The sequence below is a fragment of the Stenella coeruleoalba genome (assembly GCF_951394435.1).
Source record: "Stenella coeruleoalba genome assembly, chromosome: 11".
Lineage (NCBI taxonomy): Eukaryota > Metazoa > Chordata > Mammalia > Artiodactyla > Delphinidae > Stenella > Stenella coeruleoalba.
The window spans coordinates 55755188-55779306 of NC_137157.1; the positions used below are offsets into that span (position 1 = coordinate 55755188).

The following is a 24119-nucleotide window of genomic DNA, read 5'->3' on the forward strand; positions in this document are numbered from 1 at the left end:
GGATAGCCTGCAAAACTGGTAAAACACATAATAGTTCTGAAGCGCACTTTATAAGTAAGTGCATAATGTGTAAGCACTGAAGAACATCAGAATATCTGACTCCAGGTCATTTTTCCTAAAGGATTCACTTTAAAAAAAAAAAGTCTACATCTAAAGAAGCATAATTTGTTAATTTATGATACCTACATGCATCATATGTACTTAAAGACTATGATGCAATTATGATAGATTGCAAAATTGGCCTCAAATTATTCCCCTCCCTATAGTATCTACCTCTTTAAATGATTCCTCTTCACATTTACTCTGGGCCTGGCCATGTGACTTGCTATGTGTATTTGTCTGTGTGGGCTGCCATAACAAAATATCATAGATTGGGTGGCAGACTGGGTGGCTTAAACAACAGAAATTTACTTTCTCACACTTCTGGAGGCTAGAAGTCCCAGATCAGGGTGCCAGCATGGTCAGGTTCTGCTCAAAGCCTTTTTCTTGGTGTGCAGAAAGCTGCCTCCTCACTGTGTGCTTACACTGCGTTTTCTTGGTACATGGGTACAGACCAAGAGAGATTAAGCTCTCTGGTGCCTCTGTTTATCCAACCTCATAAACTAATTACCTCCCAAAGGCCCCCATATCTAAATACCATTACTTTGGGGGTTAAGACTTCAACATACGAATTGGGGAAGACACAAATATTCAGTCCATGACGTTGTGGCTAAAGAGACAATTGCAGATATGAAACAAGTAGTTACTTGAAAACCATTTGTGTATTTCAGCCCCTCTTCTCTTGCTGTTCTTGGAACCCTTGTCATCACTACCTGAAAGGAACCAATGCTAACCTGCTGGATAATGAGACATGTGGCCTTGTCCCATCTTCATTCTTGCTGACCCAGACTAGCTCACTTATGAGTAACATGACCTGAGAGCTCAGGACTGTAACCACTGATTACAATCACTCTCCCCACCTGACCAGACCCTTCAAATTTAACACTACTTCGTATGTGACCTAGGTTCACATATCCCTCCTTGGACACTGAGATATAAATCACCTTATACAGTTCTACCATTAAAGTTCTTCCAGAAGAACCTTCTTTCTTTCTATCATTCATTTCACAAATACTTATCAAACAACTCCTACATGGAAGGAGTTCAATGTGTTAGCATTAGGGGTACAATGATGGAACAAGATGCAGTCCATTCCTTCACAGAGTATACAGTTATTTGAAGACAACAACAAATAAGGAGGAAAATTATAGCTATCTGAACCATCAAACACAGAAAATGATTTGAGTGACCATTTTCTTAGTTCTCCTAATGATGTTACATAAATATTATGCACCTTAATGCATGGGAGATAAGTTAATTTAATCCATTCTAAGACTTATGTCATTAGGTTTAATTTTCTCATCAAAGGTTTAATTTTTTTCATCAAACTCTAGTTGAGGAAAACTGGTCTATGATAATAACTATTGTATTTGGAGGTACAATTAAACCAGCCTGAGGAGATCATAAACATATTTTGGTTGAGTCTTGAATGATGAGATGATTTAGTCAAGTGAAAAGAAATGAGAAAAAGTGATTCTGACAAGAATGTTTTGCAAAGCTTCCAAGTAAAAGAGATACTTAGAGAGCTAACAGATAAAACTGACTCTTTCTGTTAGACAACGAATGATGCTGCAGAAAATGTTACAGCAGAGTCCAAAAGAGCTGAAGTCACTTGGAAGAAGTGATACACTGAATGAAACATGTAGTCTCATCTTTATAAAGTGTTACCAATATTAAGTTCAGTGTCATGGGTAAGAAATGGATATGTGATATTTTCTTCATTGTTGCCAATATCCTCCTAGGTTATATGAGACAGTTATTCACACTTCTATCATTTTAGCCTATTTCTATCATTATAGCCTACAATGAAGAGAAAAAAAGTATCAATAAACATTAATGTAAAATGTTTTACTGCTAAAAAAAATTAAATACACTAATAATGACCACTAGTGGACAACCCATATTCACTGGCACCTGCTCTAGTTTATAAGTAACACAGTGCATCTCCTTCCTGAGTTAGGCTTAATTTTGTTCAACATCATGGGAGTCTCATCTTCAGTATTTATTCTATGTTGATGACTTGGTCCTACTAGTATATTCCACAACTAGTCTCGAGAAACAAGTGAATCTATTTAGCAATTACTGTCAGAAAGATCAGCTCAATATTAATTATGCCAAAACTAACTCATCATTTTTGGTTGTTGCTCTTCTGCACTCAGATATAAAATGCTAAAAATTCTATCCAACAGGTTAGGTTCATTATACATGGGAAGATTATGTAGCAAAATCATCCTGACATGCTCACTACACTGCTCAAAATTCCTAAATTTTATAAGAGCCTTTTAAGTTATTTTATGATAGAGGTAATAGAAATGGAAACTTCCTGCTTACAAAATACCCCAAGTCAGAGTCAACTCTTTTATACTTTATAGTATAGAATTCCACAGCTTTATCAAAGCTTTGGTTCAAATAGCTGACTAGATCCAAAACTGCATTTGAATTAAAGCTCTTGTACTATTGTAAACTACTCTTGCAAAACCATATTAGTACAGACACGGCACAGCCTTCTATCTAGGTAAGAATACAAGCAAGGCTCTTTGATTTTTATATAATAATGTCATTTTTGCAACCCGCATAATTAGAACACAAAGCAGATCTATCCTATTACAATAGGCAATACAGAACTGCCCACCTCTTTAGTCTCAATTATCTGCTATTCAAATTTAGTCAAAAGTCAGCCAACAGGTCAAGATATTTCTGTAAATTTTCGTTTGGATATAATGGTGATGAAAAATAAAATCTGAAAAGGGATAATCAAATGAAATAACTAACCAAATGATAATTATAGTAACAACAACAATAAACATCTCCATGTCAGAAGCATAGTGTGGTGAAACAATGAGGCTGCTGGAATCTGGAACCGTCAATGAAGCAGAAGTTCATCTTCGTGATAGAGGGGACTTAAAGGATTCCATGCAAAATGGGAGACAAGAGAGTCTGGCTCATTGATGTAAGCCAGGTGCTGGTCTGGGCTGTATTCCATACCCTCTTTAATCCCTCCTGAATGGAGGAAGAAAAAATAAAACTGTTGCCCATCACCACCTGTGACAATTGTTTTTGTTTTTCTTTTTTACATTGGAGTCAATGGGACCCAGGCATAACTTTGCAACAAAAATCAAACGAAGCTACTCCATGGCTTACATCCTAGATGTCTATAGTTTCCAAACAAGCACAGAATGTGGAGCAGTGGTTACTCTCCTATACTTCAAAAACTGCTTGTTGAAGCTATGCATATCTTACAATCATCAATTTGTCTTCTAGGTGTGCACATTTTTGCACAAGAAGACATGTAAACAAATGTTTATAGCAGTGTGGAAATAAGAGTTTAAAAAATTAGAAAGAATTTAAATGTCTATCAATAGCAGAATGATAATTAAAGTATGTATATTCACAGAATGGAATATACAGAGTTAAATTGGATGAGCTCAAGTTATATGTTTGAGCCATCTCAAATAAACGAAGCATGTGGTAAGAGGACAAATTCAGTACACCAATATATGAGGTCTGATAACTAATAGAAACTTTATAAAATATTATATATGAAACATTCATATATAGTAATAATATAAAACCACGAATGAGAATGATAAACCCCAAATTCAGCAAGGCTATTATTACAGGGCACAGGGAAGGAGGGAAGGGGAGCAATAGCAGAGGAGAAAAGCATGGGTCTCCATTGCATCTATAAGGAATTAGGACTTAAGGAACTAAGATAAGATTTAATTATTCAATAAGTAACCATATTATGTACATTCTACGTGCTTGGCACTATTCTAGGCACTGAGAATAGCGATTAAAAAAAAAAAAAACAGGCTGGTCTTCCCTGGTGGTGCAGTGGTTGAGGGTCCGCCTACCGATGCATGGGACACGGGTTCGTGTTCCGGTCCGGGAGGATCCCACATGCCGCAGGGCAGCTGGGCCCGTGAGCCATGGCCGCTGAGCCTGCGCATGCGGAGCCTGTGCTCCGCAACGGGAGAGGCCATGGCAGTGAGGGGCCCGCGTACCGCTTACCTTCTAGTAGAAAAATAGGTGAAGGCAAAGAAGAAACAACTAAATGAAAAGTATTTCCCATGATGATAACCTCTATGGAGTAAAATGAAACCCAAAAGGGAGTAATGGAAAGCTGGGGGTAGAATGGTGCAATGTTAAATCTTTTGGTCAGAGAATGCCTCCCGGGGACAGCCTCACTGAGAAAGTGACTTTTAAACAAATAACCAGAAATAGGTGTCAGTATAAAATATAAGGTTGCCTGGAGGAAGAGTTCTGGTAGAGGGAAGAACATATGCAAAAGTCCTGAGGCTGCAGTGTGCATGACAAGTTCAAAATGAAAGAGATGTAGAGGCACACAGTAAACAATAAAAAGTTATATTGCTATTAAAAGTTAAAAGTTATATAACTATTCTTTAATAGCGATAATGTTCAAGTTATTTTAACAGAACTATCTGGTTGGGTAGGAGACAGAAAAATGCATTATACATGGATTTTGGTCTCCAATATACAGATTCAAGTCTCCAATACCTTCTAAGCAGCCGGTATCACACTGAGAATAAGTCATAAAAGAAGGAAGGAAGGCTGAGGTGGCAAAATATTAGTTTCCCTAGAAAATTTCCAGTCAAGTCTCTTATCTAAAAAAAAATGACAGGAAGAAAGAAGCATTTTGCAGAAAAAAAATCAAATGCTTCTCCATATCCTTTCTCCTATACTACCCCCATGTGACGGTTAATTTGACATGTCAACTCAGCTATGATACCCAGCTGTTTGGTCAAATACCAGTCAAGATATTGCTGTGAAGGTATTTTGTAGATGTAATTAACATTTACAATCAACTGACTTCCAGTAAAGAAAATTACCCTCCACAATGTGGGTGGGCCTCATCTGATCAGTTGAGGGCCATACAAGCAAAAACTGAGGTTTCCCAAAGGAGAAAGGATTCTGCCTCAAGACTGTAACATAAAAATCCTGTCTGTTTCCAGCTTGCTGGCTGGCCCTATGAACTTTGGACTCAAGACTGCAACATCAACTCTTACATGGATTGCCAGCCTGCCAGCCTGCCCTGTAAATTTCAGACTTGCCAGCCTCCATGATCATGTGAGCCAAGTCCTTACAATTAATCTCTTGGTTTTGTGTCTCTGGAGAACCCTGACAAATTTTGGTACCATGAAATGGAAAGTTACTGTGAAGAATACTTAAACATTTGGAAGTGGCTTTGGAACTGGGTAATGGGTAGAGGCTGGAAGAGTTCTGAGGAGTTTGACTGTAAAAGCATAGATTGTCTTGACCAGAATATTGCTAGAAATATGAATGTTGAAGATGCCTTTGCTGAGGTTTCAGATAGAAATAAGAAATATGTTATTGGTTACTGAAGGAAAGATGACCTTGTGACAGAGAACGTGGCTGAATTGTGTTCTTCTTTTGGGTGGAAAGTAGAACTTGTAAGTGATAAAACTGGACACTGAGCTGAGGATGTCACTTCCAACAAAGTGTGGAAGGCATGGCCTGGTCACTCCTTGCTTTGCATAGTACAATGGGAGAAGACAAAAATTGAAGCAATTGAAGAAATGGTTAAGCAAGAAGGAACCAGAACGTGATGATTTGGAAAATCCTCAGCCTATCCAAATAATGTACTCTGGAAACAGTCAAGAGCAACCATTTCCTAAAGGGATTAGGTGTGTGACTCATGGATCCAATCAACCAACTCGTCAGAAGCCAGGGACCAAGATGCAGGAATCCAGAAAAGATCTGTGGAGAACCCTCTTGTCTCTGTCTTGTCTGAGAACCCCCGTGAATTGCACAAGAGGCAGACAATGGTTTTAAACATTTTGTACCAGCAGAAATACTGTCAGCATGGATTCAAAGGAATGGAGGTAAGATGAAATCAAGGAAGAATGACTCTGAGGGGAGAACCACAGATGGAGATGCCTCAGCTAAGGACCAATTCAGTTCCAGAGGGTGAAGCTGCCTCTCCCATTCTAGGAGGCAGGGCTTAGCAGTGGGGTCACCCCAGCAGGTCCAGAGGACAGAGCAACAAGCCACAGAGAATTGTTCTCGGGTTTTAAAACTAATGGAATTTGTCCAGCTAAGCTGAAAAGCTACTTTAGAGTTTTGGACTAGTGATCCTTTTGTTCCTTCCAATTTCTCCCTTTATAAAGGAGAATGTCTATTCTATATCTGTCTAACTGTTGTATCTTGGAAACAGAATACTTGTTTTCTAGGCGTCACAGGACCACAGATGGAGAGGAATTTTGCCCTGGCTGGACCATACCCCAAGCCTCACCCACAACTGATTGAGATAAAATTTGGACTTAGAGTTGATGCTGGAATGGTTGACTTTGGAGATACTGGGATTGGGTGAACATATTGTTTACATGGGAAGGAAGGACATGAGTTCTGGGAGTATCAGAAGGCAACCTGTTTTGGAATGAACTGTGTCCCTCAAAACAGATATGTTTAAGTCCTAACCTCCAATCTCAGAATATGACCTTATTTGGAAATAGGGCCAGTGTAGGTGTTATTAGTTAAGATAAGGTCATACTGGAGTATGATGGATTTCTAATCCAATATGACAGGTGTCCTTATAAGATGGCCATGTGAAGACAGAAACCCAGGGAGAATGCCATGTGAAGATGGAGGCATAAATTGGAGTTATGCTGCCATACCTGGGTCTATCAGAAGGTAGAAGAGGAAAGGAAGGATCCTCTCCCAGAAGCTTGCAAGAAAGCACAGCCTAGTCAATACTTTGATTTCAGACTTCTAGTCTCCAGAACTGAGAGAGGATACCTTTCTGTTGTTTCAAGCCACCTAGTCTGTGGTACTTCGTTATGGCAGCCCTAGCAAGTGCTCAGTAAGGATTTAGAGTCTACCAGCTAAGGTTTTATATAAATTTACATGATTCTCATACAAAATAAGTGAAGGAAGCCCTATTATTGTTATAACCCCCATTTATAGCTTACTTCACAGAGGCTCTTACAGGTTATGTGATTTACCCATGATTGGCAAAGCAAGTTAACTGTGATGCTGGGACTTTAAGCAAAGTTTTCCAACCCCTTGGGTGTAGACCTTTTACAGAATTGAAAGCACTGATACTCTGTTTCCTTCCCTTTTAGACGGATCTTATGTGTCTGTATGCATGCATGCATGTGTGTGTGCATGTGTGTATATATATATGTGTGTGTGTGTTAATATTTATGGGTAACTGTCAAAGGACCTTGGTGACCTTTTCAGCAATTCTTGGAGTAGATCTGATAATGAGCTAAAGGAACAGAGACAAACTTTTTGATGGTAATTTGATTTGCATACTCTCAGTAGAAAACTGAGAAGTAGGTGAATATCCAATGGACACAGTGAATTAGACTAGCACCTACATATTAATACATGCAAGCCAGGTTCTGAATATAAATATCTAATAATCAAAGGTGAATTGAAGAGTCTGCTAAAACATGATAAGAAATTTATACATACCCAACTTAAAAAAAACACTGTCAGGATCTCAAACTTAGTTTTTTTGACCATGATAGTCAAATAATTGTTTTATCTTTAGATTGAATGCAGATTGTTTCAAACTTTACATGAAGATGCTTCATATATATGTGCAAATGCTGATTTTACTCATATTTAAAATTTCCTTAATTAGTGAAACTTCAGCCACCTGAATATTTAAGTTATAAATTATGAACCTGTCAGCATGGCTTTAGTGTAGAGCAGAAGGAGAAGTGGCAAAACTCTCTTCTCTAACCTTGAGAACATACACATACCTAAGCAAATCCATATACAGACAAAGGACTGGATTATATAAGTTTTAATAAATTGATAACAAAAGTTTCAGCCACACTAGAGTGCATCTGGAAAATATCACTGCACAACTACACCTTAAATGCCAGTGCTTATATAGCTATTCCTCCAAATGGAAATGTATTGAGGACTAAAGAATGATTTCCTTTGCAAAAACAGCGTGAACACTAAGAAACCATTAACTCTATTTGTCACCCAGTAAATAGAGTTTTTGATACCAGTGCCAGCACTTTCAATAGCGCTTGTTACTTTCCTTCTCTGGATCCAGATCCTCATATATAAAATGTGATGGTTCTTCAAGGTTTCTATGAGTTCCAAATTTCAACTGCAAAATCATCAATCACTGTCTGACATTTAATTTCAGTTCAAGAGAAATATAAATGGAAATCTGCAATAAGGAGCACCACAATAACATTTAGCTTTTGAGGTTTACTTGTCTTTATCATGTGAGTCTAAATACAACCAAAACAAGTTTTGCTGGCCTTGGATGCTTGCTGAATAAAGATAACAATGGCCAGACACTTTGGAAAGAACAGAAAATATATACATTTATCTAATTTATGGCTCCAGTGGCATAAGTAATGTATCTCTTTATGTTGGGAACTCAGTACGGAATATGAGTACTCTGTAAATGTATAGAGTAGATACTTTTATTTTTAGAAACCAGCTTGGAAAACTGTAAAATTAATAAGCAATGTGTTTAATTACATATAAATTATACAGATAGCATCACCCCAAATAACTTCAAATCTTGCTATAATATAGTCCCAAATGTTTGGGGAACAAATTACCTAAGCCTCATAATGAAACCCAATTCATGTTTACAGTTTCTTAGCAAAGTACACATAGACATTTATAAATCGTTATGATTTAGAATAAGAAAAATAAGATTACTTTTGATAGTGTTATCTAATATCAAGTTAAAATGACATTTTAGGGATTAAAGATTCAGAGTTACTTTCAAAATTCCAGTGTTAAGTAAAATTTTAGATTTTCTTACTAAGGAAGACTCGGCCGACTCTATAATGTACTATATAGTGTAAGTGTGACTAATACATCTTTCAGCCAAGAGGCTTAAGTATGACAACAGTTAGTTTTATAAAAACATTAAAAACTCTCTTTCCCTAATACAAGCATAGAATACCTCATTAGCCTTGACTCAGTACCACTCAAAAGCAAAATCTTTTTCTATCAGCTAACGCTTACAGACTTTCTCACTGTCTTTCATTAACCTCAGAACATGAAATCAGTTGATATTAAAGGAGTAAAAAATGTCTATAATCTAAAGTATAGCTTAGGATAGATTGGTTCATTTCTTCTCCAAAGAAGACATACAGATGGCCAAGAAGCACATGGAAAGCTGCTCAGCATCACTAATTATTAGAGAAATGCAAATCAAAACTACAATGAGGTATCACCTCACACCAGTAAGAATGGGCATCATCAGAAAATCTACAAACAACAAATGCTGGAAAGGGTGTGGAGAAAAGGGAACCTTCTTACACTGTTGGTGGGAATGTAAATTGATACAGCCACTGTGGAGAACAGTATGGAGGTTCCTTAAAAAACTAAAAATAGAACTACCATACGACCCAGCAATCCCACTACTGGGCATATACCCTGAGAAAACCATAATTCCAAAAGACATATGCACCCCAATGTTCATTGCAGCACTATTTACAATAGCCAGGTCATGCCCATCGACAGACAAATGGATAAAGAAGATGTGGTACATATATACAATGGAATATTACTCAGCCATAAAAAGGAATGAAACTGAGTCATTTGTAGAGACATGGTTGGACCTAGAGACTGTCATACAGAGTGAAGTAAGTCAGAAAGAGAAAAACAAATATCATATATTAACGCATATATGTGGAATCTAGAAAAATGGTACAGATGAACCAGTTTGCAAGGCAGAAATTGAGACACAGATGTAGAGAACAAACGTATGGACACCTAGGGGGGAAAGCGGGGCGGGGGCGGTGGTGGGATGAATTTGGAGATTGGGATTGACATATATACACCAATATGTATAAAATAGAAACTAATAAGAACGTGCTTTATAAAAAAAATAAAATAAAATTCAAAAAAAGAAATAAAGTGTAGCTTAACATGGGTACAAGTTGTATAATTTAAAAGTTACCTGAATAGAGAGAGAACATGAGTTTGCCACTTCTCAGGGCTCAGAGCTGAGAACAGAGGCAACTGATCATTAACTTTTAGCTGGAAGCAAACTTGCACACATATCTCAAGAGACTCTCTGCTCTGCCCTCTCCTCTTTCTTCTCTCAAATCAGGGGAAAGGTAGCTCTATCTCTTCTTGAAGGTCTTGCTTTGACATGCACCATTAATTCATACTTTTTATAGTGTAAAGTTAACTTGGCTTAAATTATATTCTGGGTCAAAGAAGGTAACTAAGTCTCGCAATTTGGTTAAATTTAATCTTCTGATTAAATTTCTGCTAAATTTAACCTTCTGATTCTCTTTCTCTGATGTTTATATAACCATATTTTCAAATGTATGTACAATGATGTGGTTTAATATCATGAATAGAACACATTGCAAAAGTAATATAATATATAAATTAAACTGTCAGTGAATCTTCACCTAGTCTGACTAGATAACTTGACCAGTTATGAACAATAATAAAGAGGCCCAGGTCATGTGTTAAATCCCTTGAGAGGCAGATAATTTCATTTTGTTGCCTAATCATAAACTACCTGCCTTACTTGGCCAGCCATTCTGTAAATGTCTGCCCTCTGTCACAAAGGGTCCTCCCCTAAGACTGTGATTGGGGGGACTTCCCTGGTGGTGCAGTGGTTAAGAATCCACCTGCCAATGCAGGGGAAAACGGGTTCGAGCCCTGGTCCAGGAAGATCCCACACATGCCTCAGAGCAACTAAGGCTGTGCACCACTACTACTGAGCCTGTGCTCTAGAGCCCATAAGCCACAACTACTGAGCCCGTGCTCCACAACAAAGAGAAGCCACCACAAAGAGAAGCCCGTACACTAAAACAAAGAGTAGCCCCCGCTCACCGCAACTAGAGAAAGCCCACGCGCAGCAACGAAGACCCATCATAGCCAAAAATAAATTAATTAATCAATAAATTAAAAAAAAACAACAACAGGAACTGGGGAATCTGATGGTGGGTCAGTGTTGCCAGTTTTGGATTTGAAGAACTTACAATAAGTTCTGGAGAAATGAAGAGCTATCGTTTAGTGGGTGTTTCCCATATTCTACGTAGGTTATTGTACCAAACAATTTACATCCATGACCTGATTCTTTAAACCACATAAGATAGACATTATGATACATATTTAAAGTATGAGGACACGGAGGGTCAGAGTTTGGTTACTTAGGTCAGATAGTTAGTAAACATTGAGTCCTGGATTCCAATTTTGGTTATGTGGGTCCAAGGTCCATGTTCCTCTCCACTGAACAGCAGGTCAGCCTTTCTACGGTCAATGGATGAGGAGAATTTGATTTCCTACATGAAAGATGCCATTATTTAGACTTAGGTAATAAGCAATGACTTATAAAATATGATTCCCAAAGATTTTAATAGGCTGCATTTCTAAATGTACATATATAATGGTTACAATAACCAGGTAGTAACAAATAATCTCTGGACATTTCCTCTAATTTATTTAGCTAAATAATGCAAATGCCTTTAAAAATAAGACGTGATATTTTTATGTCTTCTATTAAAACCTTAAGTTCAAAAACTATAATGAAACAAAATAAAAGCATTAGGAAATTTTGCCTTGTACAAAATTAGGCATACACTGAAGTTTTAACACACTAAATAAACTGTAATGTGGATTTCACAATTATATAGTACATATAGCAATCAAAAGCAGATGACGTCTTTACTGAGAACTCTTCAAATACCTTTGTCCCAACACAGCAAAGTGCTTAGTAGCTAGGAAGTGTTCAATACATTTATTTGGGATAAAATTACCTGATGCAACATAGGTGACTAATCAATTAATAATAACTTCACTCTGTACTCTGTAGATATACCTGAAGTAGTTTTTTTTTTCAAAAAAGGTGGTAGAATAAAATTTCATTAGTCATTTGCTTCATCAACTACTTTTCTATAAAGCCAAATGACAATAAGACTTAATTCTATGCAAATAAATGATTATTAACTTTATTAAGCAAACAGGCCATTAATTATACCAAGAATGCTAAATTTAAAAAGCTCTCATAAGTGTGATTAATATTTTTACTTAGTATTATTACAAAAAGTTCTAAAGTTAAATAAAAAGAGAAATACAAAGATATATTCTAAGATTGATATGTAAAAATTACATTATCAAGAAAATAACCTGATAACGCAAGATCTAAAAAAATTAGAATTTTTAGATTCTAAAGGAGTGTGAACAGGAGTGCGAACAATACATTTTGTACTTATTTTGTATGATTTTGCTTATTGTTACAACAATATTAAATTCTTAAGAAATTACTATTCAAAGACAGTGATGTTTATTACATAAACCTTCGAGAAAGGAAAGCCAAATACAAAACAGACTCATACACCCTGAGCCCGGGGGAGAAAATGGCTGAAGGTGACTAACCTTTGCCAAGGTTACAAATTCTCAAAGTAATTCCATAAATGTGGTAATGTGAGTTTTTTTTTAAATTCCAGTTTCCAAAATTCTTCAATAATTCAGGGATGAGAGAGAGAGGAAACGCTCTCAGACGAAAACCTTGATAAACAGCATGTGTGCTCTTGGAACAGGTTATTAATTCTGCCTTTGAAATATGACAATGAGTTCCTGGCAATGAATTTGTTTATAACATTATTCCCAAGTTCTAGGCAGCATTCGCACATTTCCCTTGTGAGATTTTGATGTTTTTCGCATTATGACTAAGGAGTGAAAACTGAGTTCGTGGGGAAAACCCAAGTTTCTCATGTGAATAAAAATTGCAAGAAATTCTGCAAGACGGAAAGCTCAGATACAGATATTTGGGTGAGGAAAAGCAGTGAACTAGTCAAAAGACTAATCAAACACCTCACAAACACAATGGGAATCTTTTAATGGATTGCTTTTCTCATTTGGATAAATTTTTTTTCCTATTCTTTTCCTGGAAAGAGTACTGTAAGCTTAACATTCATTTAGCATAATTGACTGTGATCCCATTATTTTCTGAATTCTAGAATTATAATGGAGTTTGAAATCAGCATATAATAGAAGAAAACAACCCAAATCTATTCTGAGTTAATTATCCTTTGGAGTTATAATGTAAAAAGAAATCCTTTTTTTTTAACCTTGATAAGCATAAAAGGAAAATAAGTCTTTAGTTAAATTTGCTTGCATAAAATAATTCCGTTATGGTTTCAAAATATCACAGGAAAATATAATGGGATCAAAGAGGTCCTAAACATATAATATAGAGGTATTCTACCATTTCAACAGATTTCCCTCTTTTTGCTGATGACAGCGGCTCACTAATAGAACAGAATTACTGGAAGCATGATTTGAGTATAGGGAACATTTAAGACCCTTCCTTCTTTGACTGTTACCCAATTAATAGATCTTACTATAGTCAGCCAATACAGGAAACACATTCAGAGAGAGAGTACTTTGGAAATACCCTTCTAGCTCAGAACCTCTGACTCCTCTTAGCTCCCTGCCATTGCCCTCAGCGTGCACAGGGCCTCACAGCTTTCTAGTAAACGCAGCAGCACCTGCCAGTGACTCAGCTCAAAGTCAGAATCACCAATACTGTCTCCCCTTCTCTAACATCAAATCAAATTACCAATCCTGGTAAAGTCTACTTCCACAAGGACTCAAATCCATCTCCTTCCCTTCTTTCCCACAGGTACCATTTTATTTCAATAAATTTGGTAGCTTTCCAATTGTTATACCGGCATCCAATTTCTCTACTTGAGTGAAGCCTCAATATCTTTGCCTAAATCGGACAGTTAGTACAAGTTCAGACCATGGCACAGTGGTCAATAACTCCTCACTGCTGCTTTCCAACCCTTATACCCCACAGCCATCTTTGTGCACGCACGCACACACACACACACACACACACACACACACACACACACAAGTATGCCTGGGGGATATGTTATAAGATAATATGATCAAGTGTGTAGTTTCCATCTATTACTATAGTCAGTAATACTAACGTTGGAGTTTTAATGTGCTTTGGCTTTTCACGGCCATTAGTAAATTAGAAGCCATTATTTCTCCTGGTTTTAAAAAAAAGCTACAAAAGCATTAGACATTAATATAAAATATGAGTAAATAGAGCTTAAGGCAACATTACATCTACTGGCCCAGTCACATCTCACCAGGTATGAGATTTTTCCACACCTCAAAATAAGTTTATATCCTTAGTAAAAGTTAACAAAAACTTTAAAACATGTTAAAGTTACTTTAAATGAAAGTATAAAATCTTTAATTGTTGATGCCATGACATATAAATTTAAAAAGTAGAACGGCTATTATCAAAAAGACCAGAGATAACAAATGCTGGAAAAAGGGAGTCCTCGCACACTGTTGGTGGAAATGTAAATTTGTGTAGCCGCTATGGAGAACGATATGGCGGTTCCTCAAAAAATTAGAAATAGAACTACTGTATGATACAGCAGTAGTTCACCCACTTCTAGGTGTACATCCCGAGAATATGAAATTACTATCTGGAAGAGATATCTGCACACCCAAGTTCACTGCAGCGTTATTCAAACCAGCCAAGATACAGAAGTGAATGGATAAAGAAAATGTGGTATATATATTATATGTGTACATTAGATACTATTCAGCCGTAAAAACGCCTGAAATTCTGCCTTTTGTGACAACATAGATGGACCTTGAAGGCAATATGCTAAGTGAAATAAGTCAGACAGAAAAAGACAAATACCGTGTGATGTCACATACATGTGGATTCAAACTCATAGAAACAGACAGTAGGATGGCGGTTGCCAGGGGCTGAGGGCTAGGGGAAATGAGGAGATGGTGGTCAAAGAGTACAAACTTTCAGTTATAAGATGAATAAGTTCTGGTGAATAAGTACAGCATGGTGACTGTAGTTAAGAATACCATATTGTATTCTTGAAAGTTTCTGGGTGAGTAGAGCTTTAATGTTCTCACCATGTCAACAACAAAATGATAATTATGTGAGGTGGTGGATGTGTTAACTAACCTTATTATGACAATAATTTCACAATATATATGTGTATCAAATCATTACATTGTACACCTTAAAGTTACGCAATGTTTTAGGTCACTTAGTACATCTCAGTAGAGCTGGAAAAAAAGAAAAGTAATGTAAAGTCATATGACAAAGGTAAAGTTTATAGGAGTCACCACCACACCCTAGGGCTTGATGAAAATCCTATGGCTTCAATTATTTTATTTGTCTCTGGTTTCCCTGTGTGGGCTCGACTCTCTTGGTGTCCTCCTCAGCAACAGACAGAGCACATGGACCTTCTCTGCCTTTGTTTGGCCCTGTGATGAGCCCCAGCCTACTCATTAGGCTTCCTCCCCCTGGGGAACCAGCTATTTCCTACTGTGGTGCAGCGTAACTCCTTGCTGTCCTTCTTCACCCTATTCTAAAGGATTCTTTTTTTAAAAAGTATTTGATTTAGTGTTAGAAAGCTTAGGTTCAGACCTACACTTGACTTCTGACCTTGAACAAAGGACCTAACCCCTCTGAGTCTCAGGCTTCTCACCTACCTACTGGCTTCATGTTTCCTTACGGAGACACTTCTGGTAAAATAACACTTCAGTCTGTTCCACATCTGATTGCTGAATTTGGAAAAAGAGAAAAAACAAACAAACTATGCACGCTTAGGACAGACATTTCTGGGCACTCTCTTTTCCCTATGTGCCTTCCTACAGAGGAGCTGCCTTCTGGTCTGGTTTACACCATGTATATACTAGGGCAGGCTGCGCTCCTACAAAGGGAAAGCCTAAATTTTGGAGAAAAGTTCCATTAGAAACTCCATTTGACCACATAGCCAAGCCACATTCTCCAGGTTAGCATCAATTTTAATAATTAAATGAATGAGTCAAAGGGATAGCCCAATCTATTTTTCCCTTGTGTTAATTAATCAATTTAACCAACGTTTAGTAAGCAGTTAGCATACAAAAGGTCTTATGTTATGAATAGTAGGAATGCCAAGATAAATAAAACAGGTTCTCTTTTCTCAAACAGTCACTCTTCCATGATGGAAAATAGATTCATACACAGTTAACAAGGCCTAATTATTAAACCTACAATAGAGATGTAAAGTATTATGAGAGTTGTCATATACTGTAGAATCTTGTGTGATTTAACTCATCTCTACATACATTTGCATGTTATAGATAAGAACCATAATCATAAAATTATCTGCTCAGGGCATCTGCCATAACATCATAAAGCTGTTAAGCAATGTTAGGATTTGATTATCAGAATTTAATATCTTAGAAATATTCCCCGTATCTGAAACCAATGTACTCATTATTAACCACATTTTTCATGGATACATTAGCAAAAGTGAGTGATTTACTCTTAACAGGAATTCTCAATTCATTATTTCTGGAGTATAACATGAATGGTGAAGACTAAATATTTAATTTAAAAATTGGGTTAAAGAGACGGCCAAAAATATATGTCAGTTCAGCCTGAATATTTGCTCTCAGCATTAACATCAACCCCCAGAATCCACAGTCTATGTAAAAGAAATGAGGACACAGTGAGTGAGTAAGTGGCATTGGTTTTAATGGAAGAATACTGTGGAGTGTGCTCAGCTTACCTCCCTACTGATTTCTTGATGTGATTTCAAGGTAGAAAGGCATATAGAGGTAAAGAAGACATGACAAGGTATTTGGTATGTAATTTTCTTGAAACCTTCCACTAACTCATTCCAGTGACTTTTTTTATTCAAATAATTTCTCTCTTTTTCTGCTACCCTTCTGTCAAATCTCAGATTAAAATTAAAGCAGAGTTAAGAAAGAGTGATATCCTTTGTATGTTCAGTGTTCAAAAGTTTCTGAGGTCACACAAAGATCTATATATTTCCACATAGTTAAGTGCCTTGGGGAAAGCCCCTCCCAATTTTCTGTGATTTTTATCTATATGCAGGCAAATGAGACGCCAATTAGTGAAGCGTAGGAGCAGTGAGGCTGTAAATTAGAAGTTGAAGAAACAGACTAAAGGACACCACAAAGATGCCAAATAAATTTCAGGGAAAATAGAAATAACATTTAATTAAAAGCACACAATGTGATTATTGGTGTGTTTTTAAACCACATATTCAATAGGTCTGTGATATAGTTTTTAAGGATCCAATTACCAGAGATAACCTAGGGAGTCAGAAAACAGGCAGAGACAAGCTATTCCATAAGAACAATGCATGATTAAAAACTATGTAAGGAATCATGGCATGCTGCTACTGGCCTCCGTGTGTAGGGCGGTAGATGGAATAAACAGATCCTGCATCCCTGCCTAACTCTACTACTAGAATCGATGCTATTTCAGGGATCATCGGTTCTTCCCCACTGTCCTGGGAAAGCCTTGAACAGACATCATTTATCTGTTGACATTGGGAAGTGTGTAACATATGTTGGCTGAATTAATTAATATATTGTGCCTTGCAATATAGCTACTGTGCCCACAGTCTAAAAAGTTAATCAAAGATATGCTCCTACCAGGCCTTTAGAAGATCCACCACACCACTGCCAGACACAGTGAATGAAGTAGCAATTTCTATTTACCCAGTTCAGAGGCTCCTCTCTTCATAGAATGTCTGAAAATTCAGACTAGGTTTTTCTCACTTGCAAAGTATTTTTTTTTAATCTAAGACCTTTTTTTACAGGGTGCTGCATACTTTTCCTAGCACCAAGAAATCTGCATGCTTAAACAGTGACATCAAAACAACCTAAAGACTCACAATAGAGTCTAAAATAGAAAGACAAATGACGTGAATTATAGAATATGCAAAACTTGCCCCATCTACCTGTTTGTGATAATGAGAGCAGACAAGGAAGGGAGTTATTTAAAAGTAAAAGATTTTAATCTATTTTATAAGAATGATAAATGGAGTATATAACTTTTAAAAATTGTGAATCACTATTTTGTACATTTAAACGTATATAATATTATACATCAACTATACCTCAATTAAAAAAAGAAAAGTAAAATATATGTTATTTTAAAATATATTAAATATTAGCTATCAAATATATATAATTTTTAAAAATTATGTTAGATAAATTATGAAATTGACAGAATTTAGTTTCATTAAAATCCTTCTACCCCAAAAGCATTCCCCCCAAGATTTTGGACACTCTCCTGTCTATCCATGAAAACAAAGACTGTGACCCTAGAGAATACAGTATTTAAGGAATAAAAGTAATAATAATAACAATAGCTAATATTTATATAGCTCCTACTATGTGCCAAGTACTGTTCTAAGTACGTAACATAAATTAACACAGTTCAGTCTCACAGCAACCCTATGAAAAAGATGCTTTTTACTGTCTTTGCTTCACAGACGAAAAGTCGAACGCTCTGGCAGGTCATAATTACAGGCATACCTCAGCAATATTGCAGATTCAGTTCCAGACCACCATAATAAAGCGAATATCAAAATAAAGCAAGTTACATAAATTTTTTGGTGTCCTAGCACACATAAAATTTATGTTTACACTATACTGTAGTCCATTAAGTGTGCAATAATAGCATTATGTCTAAAAATGTACATACCTTAATTAAAAACTACTTCATTGCTAAAAAATTCTGATCATCATCTGAGCCTTTAGTGAGTTGTAATCATTTTGCTGGTGAAGAGTTTGAAATATTACAAAAACTACCAATATGTGACACGGAGTTACAAAGTGAGCAAATGCTGTTGGGAAAATGGTGCCTAGGCTTGCTTGATGCAGGGTTGCCACAAATCTTCAATTTGAAAAAAAATGCAATATCTGGGAATCTCAATAAAGTACAAAGCAGTAAAACAAAGTATGCCTGTAGTAAGAATCAGAGCCAGAGTGTCAACTCATATACTCAGGATCCATAGTCTGTGCTCTTAACTAATAAGGAATAGGCAAGGACAAGTCCGTTCCCTTAGTGAACCATGTATCCAAAAGGAACTATATGACATATTACAACCTACTTCAACAGTTATATGCTTAGCATGGGACAATAAAATGAACACACCACAGAGGCAAATCTCCCCGTGACTGATTTCAGTCACCCTGGCATAAACCACTCTACTCTCAAGCTTCGTCACCTAATCTCACAGTGTTAGGCTGTATTAGCTTCTTATCGCAGCTGTAATAAACTACCACAAATGTACTGGCTTAAAACAATGCAAATTTATTATCTCATAGCTCTGGAGGTCAGAAATCTCACTGGGCTAAAATCAGGGTGTTAGTGGGAGGCCAAGGGAACAATCTGTTTCCTTGCCTTTTCTAGTTCCTAAAAGCCACCCACATCCCTTGACTCTGGCTGCATTCCTCCATCTTCAAACCACCAACACTGGGCTGAATCCTTTTCATGCCATTTCTCTCATTTCTCAGGTCCCTGGTGATTACATTGGGCCCATACATACAATCAAGGATAATCACAAGGTCATCTGAATAGCAGCCTTACTTCTCCCTTGCCATGCAACATAACATTCACAGGGTGAAGGCATTAGGATGTGGGGAGCCACTATTCTGCCTACCACCTGGACATACGAAGATGTGTTCATGAACATGAAAATGAAGGCAGAATATAACCATACAGTTGGTCTAGGAACTGTTCTTGACAAACAGGTGATACAACTTCGTAAATTTATCACAATACTCATAATGTAAAGCATGTAGCAATCCAAATGCAAAAAGGAAATTCGGCCAATTAAATATAGTTTTTGAAAAGAGCATAGACTGGTTATTAAGAACATCTGACTTCAAATTCTCTCTGTTACTAGTTATACAGTCTTGAACAAGACACTGACAGTGCTGAGGGTCAGTTTTCTCATCTGCACAGTGGGGATAATAATCCCTGACCTCCTTTACACCAGGATTGTTTTGAGGGTCAAGTTAGATTAAATCTTTGTGAGTAATAAAGAGTATGTATCAATACAAATAAAATATGAATACGAGAACTCCCAACATAAACATTTTTGTTCAAAATATAGTTATTTTTTAAAGGGTGCAAATGACAAAGATAATAATAAAAGTATATACCTAAAGCCTCCACCTTTATTTTAAAACCTGCATTCATATTAGTAATAATAACATAATATAATTATTATTATTGAAATTTACTACTTTTATAATATCCTTTCAGTGAAAGAAGTCTATATTTAGCTCTATTTTATATACAGAGAAACTGAAGCTTAATCTCTTGACCAAGATCACACAGAATATAGACTCATAGAAGGACTAAAAGCTAAAAGTGCCAACTTTGAAATCTGTTCTAGTTTTGAAAATGGATTTAAACACCAGCCAAGCTAACATTCCCGTTCACATTAAGATCCACCAGTTCCACAGCGGCATGACTTAGAATGACTCAGACAGAAGAAAACGTTATTATACGCTGAGGGTACTCACAAAGCAGCTCTATTGGCACAGAGTCCTAGAGTCCTTTGGTTTCCAAGATTCCTGTGTCTAAGGTTTCACAGGAAAGCATCACATCTTAAGAGTGACTCCTAAAAGAATGAAAGAATAATCACCCAAATATCGAGATGCATGATAAAAAGAAAAATGAAAAAGGTATCCAACTCCATCTCTGAAAGAGTTGATAGCATGTAGCTTTCTCTTGCACTGGCTGAAATTGCTCTTTGCCTTTTCTAAATCTCCAAGGTTTTATTTCAAGGCCCTCTTTAGATATGGACAGACTGTTTAGTTAAATTACTTCATATCACCACTAACCCATCATAACTATGGTGACTGCCTTTATTTGTGCCTGCCTTTATATTTTCTGTCCTAAGTCATATTTCCCAAAGTGTAGAGGAATTCCTGTGGAAACATCAAAGAGATTCACTTCAGCCCAAAGTATCAGGGACTTCAAAACAAACAATAACTTGTCTTTAACTTTTGCGAGGCTTTTCTTTCCACTTTTGGTAGGATGATAAATAAATGTGTGTGTATGTGTATGTTTATAAATCAATAACTTGAAATTTTTACATAAATTCATTAAGGCTATTTACATTAAATATATTAATTTGAAAACTGAAGAGAATTTCAGTAAGATTATTAATATTGATATTAATATTGACGATATTGAAAACGATCGTCAAAAGTTGACCATCAATTCTTTGTATGTTCTTTGATTATATAGACCTTAAGACAAGTTTTTGACTTCTCTGTCCAATCCCCTTACCTGGAAAAAAAAGGGGATGTAGTAGTACTTAACTCAGAATCATGACTACTAAATTAAGTCAGTTAATATTTTGTAAAATACTAGCATAGTGTTTGGCAACAAAATAAGAAGAAGAAAAAGAAGAATATAATAAGAACTATTATTATTATCAATAGTTGGTACTTGAAACAATGAAAAATATTAGTTTATATAGATGAATAAATATTAGATCCTTGCTTATTCCTGACTTGAAAAATATGAGATTTATTTACGAACATAAGTCCTATTTGTCTTATTATTAACCAATATAATTAATCAACTTTTAGATATGATCCAGAGAAATCAGATTGTTTTACAGAGTATGGTGTAGCGCAAAGATTATTGAAATATATTTCACAGGAGCAAAGACTAAGAGGAGAGAACAGAGATAATACAATGTCACTGAGATAGCACTTGCAATGTTACCTGGTTTGACCGGAGAACTTTGTCATTGTAGTCTAAAACGGAAGGAATTTCAGACTGGCAGTCAATCTGCTTACTGTGGAAGTTCCAAGACTATAAAAAGCAGACTATGCACATATAACTGTCTCATTTAGTAAATATCTCATGAAAATTTGTCAGTTCTATAATATATGTGAAGAACTTCCTTGTAGTGACAATTAAATTTATTTGAATTTAGAATCAATATTAAAATATATTTTACAAAATTACTGGTATTATTATACCACAATAAGTAAAATTTATATAATATAGTTAACATGTTTAAGGACATAACATCTTACTACACTTAATTTTTTGCTTCAGTGACTACCACTGAAATACATAATTCTGAATTCATTTCATGTGTAGATACAATGATATATTAGTATTATTTGAGTAATTCACTATTTACCCCATGCCCCAAAAGCAATGTCTCTCATATTTTGATTCTCATGTTAGATAAAATAATGTTACTAACATTTGAGAATAATGAGATAAGGAAGTTTTCTTTCTTTCCTTTGTATCTTAACTATAAACTTATTTTAACAGTTTGAGTTTAGAAATTCCCTGATTTGACTCTAGAACATCAGAGTACCAGAATTATCTTAATTTACAGTATTTTGTTGTGAAAAATAGGGCAGCAAAAGTTTTCTCATTTGCTTTATTGAGTACTTTTACTATTATTTTTTTTAAACAGAAACAGGCCACAGACCTTAAAAGGTACGTGCTTGTGAGCTGGTATGTTTAAAAAAAAAAGAAAGGACTAATTTGACAGTCATGTGATCATATCCATTAAATAAACACTTTTTTTTTTTAAAGAGATGTAGTTAAAATGAAATAAAATGCTTTCTATTTGTTTTGGCATGCCTTTTGACCTTCTGAGTAAACTTCACCTTGTACAAAAGTTAGTATATGTGACCTTCTGAAACATGAATGGCTAAATCACAGAGAAGTTTGACAAAGGCTTTTACTTATTGAAAAAAACAATTTGTGTTATAGGTCCCTTACTATAAAACCAATACCCAAAACTTAGCGCACTTCTAGAAAAGTCCAGAAGCTAAAAGAAATTCCTTGATCCATTATAGTGAAAATCAATACAAACAAGAAAAGGAAGCAAAAAAAAACCCAGGAATCTCTCAGCCCCTGGAAGTTTATATTAATTTCCAATCTCTTATCCAATTATCAGGTAGAAAAAATATAATTTTTTAATTCTGTAATTTCAGAGGCCATTATTTAGGTGATTTAAATGGCCATACTTTTTAGAAAGAACCAGCAGCTAATTCAGTATTTTAATACTTCATGGTGTCATGAAGTTCTATGTCTGGTGTACAGTCATCTCATAATTAATTAACTTAGGAATTTTTGTTGCAACTAAAATACATTACCCAGGGTTCATGATCTTATTTTTATAAAGGTTCTTATTAAAGGGGCTAAGAAGTGTGATGTAGAGGAGGAAAATATATCATTCATGTTTACACATGGTTGGTTACTACCGAGTGATAAAAATTAAAAATTACATTAGTTAAAATAGGTAAATTTATTGATATATTTGACAAAATGGACAAAAAGCCCTCCAAAAATAAGAAGCTATTTTAGAAAACATAGTAGAGCTAAAAAGAATATTTAGTACTATGCAAATCCACATTCAAATTTTCAGAAGAAACAGCAGATAAACCTACTCTTCTAGGAGAGAGTTTTCCCCTTTAACTTAATAGCATCATCCAGTCGTATTTGGAAATACTCAGTGTTCATTAGGGCTTAAGAAAAAGTTCCTTGAATGAATTATTCACGAATACTTCAATCATAATTCCAAACTTTATGATAGTAGTTAGCATTAGCAATAAAGCAAAAAATAACTGAGAACCCACCTACTCTTTTCTTTTAATTCTCTTTCTCCTTTCCTTTCCTCACAAGCACAGAAAGCATGTTTGTTTTGGAAGCAAATAGCAAACAGTACAAAAGGAGAACTTAAAGTGAGTGATTAATGATCAAAGCAAAAATGTAGAATCACATCAGCTGACAAGGGGCTGACTGACCCAAGGTTGTAGAATGTGAAGGCATTAGGACAAAGCTAAAGAGTAAGTCCTTCTTATTCAAAGGGTGAGCTTTGAAAGTCACAGGAGGCAGATTCTCCAAAGCCTTGTAATATACAACTACAGAAACACTATCTACAGCTACTGTAAGTAGCCATTTTCATGGCCGACTTGAAGAAATTCTATTGCACTCCTTAATAAGTAGTATAACCTAAAATCTGTAAACAAGTACACCAAAATTACATAATTCAAGGAAATGACTGAAACCATCTTAGAATAAACATAAAGTGAGAAGACAGAAGAACAGAAATTTGTGACTGCAGAACTTTAGCAAAAATATCGATGCACAATTCTTGCTCACGTATCTTTGTTATGGAGATGTAAATCACCAGCCTGATAAGTGAGAAGTCAAAAATGAAAGA

At 35.8% G+C, this 24119-nt stretch overlaps 1 protein-coding gene across 5 annotated transcripts in view; it reads right to left on the minus strand.

The window, feature by feature from the left end:
- The window catches only part of SLC16A7 (solute carrier family 16 member 7), a 163097-nt gene that overhangs the window by 84517 nt on the left and 54461 nt on the right, over positions 1-24119 (minus strand). For 3 of the 5 annotated variants that reach the window (XM_079936628.1, XM_079936631.1, XM_079936627.1), the window contains one exon: positions 20434-20531. The exons of the other annotated variants lie outside the window; for them this stretch is intronic. The gene's annotated coding sequence lies outside the window, so the exon portion shown is untranslated. The remainder of the gene's footprint in view (positions 1-20433; positions 20532-24119) is intronic. 5 annotated transcript variants of the gene reach the window in all.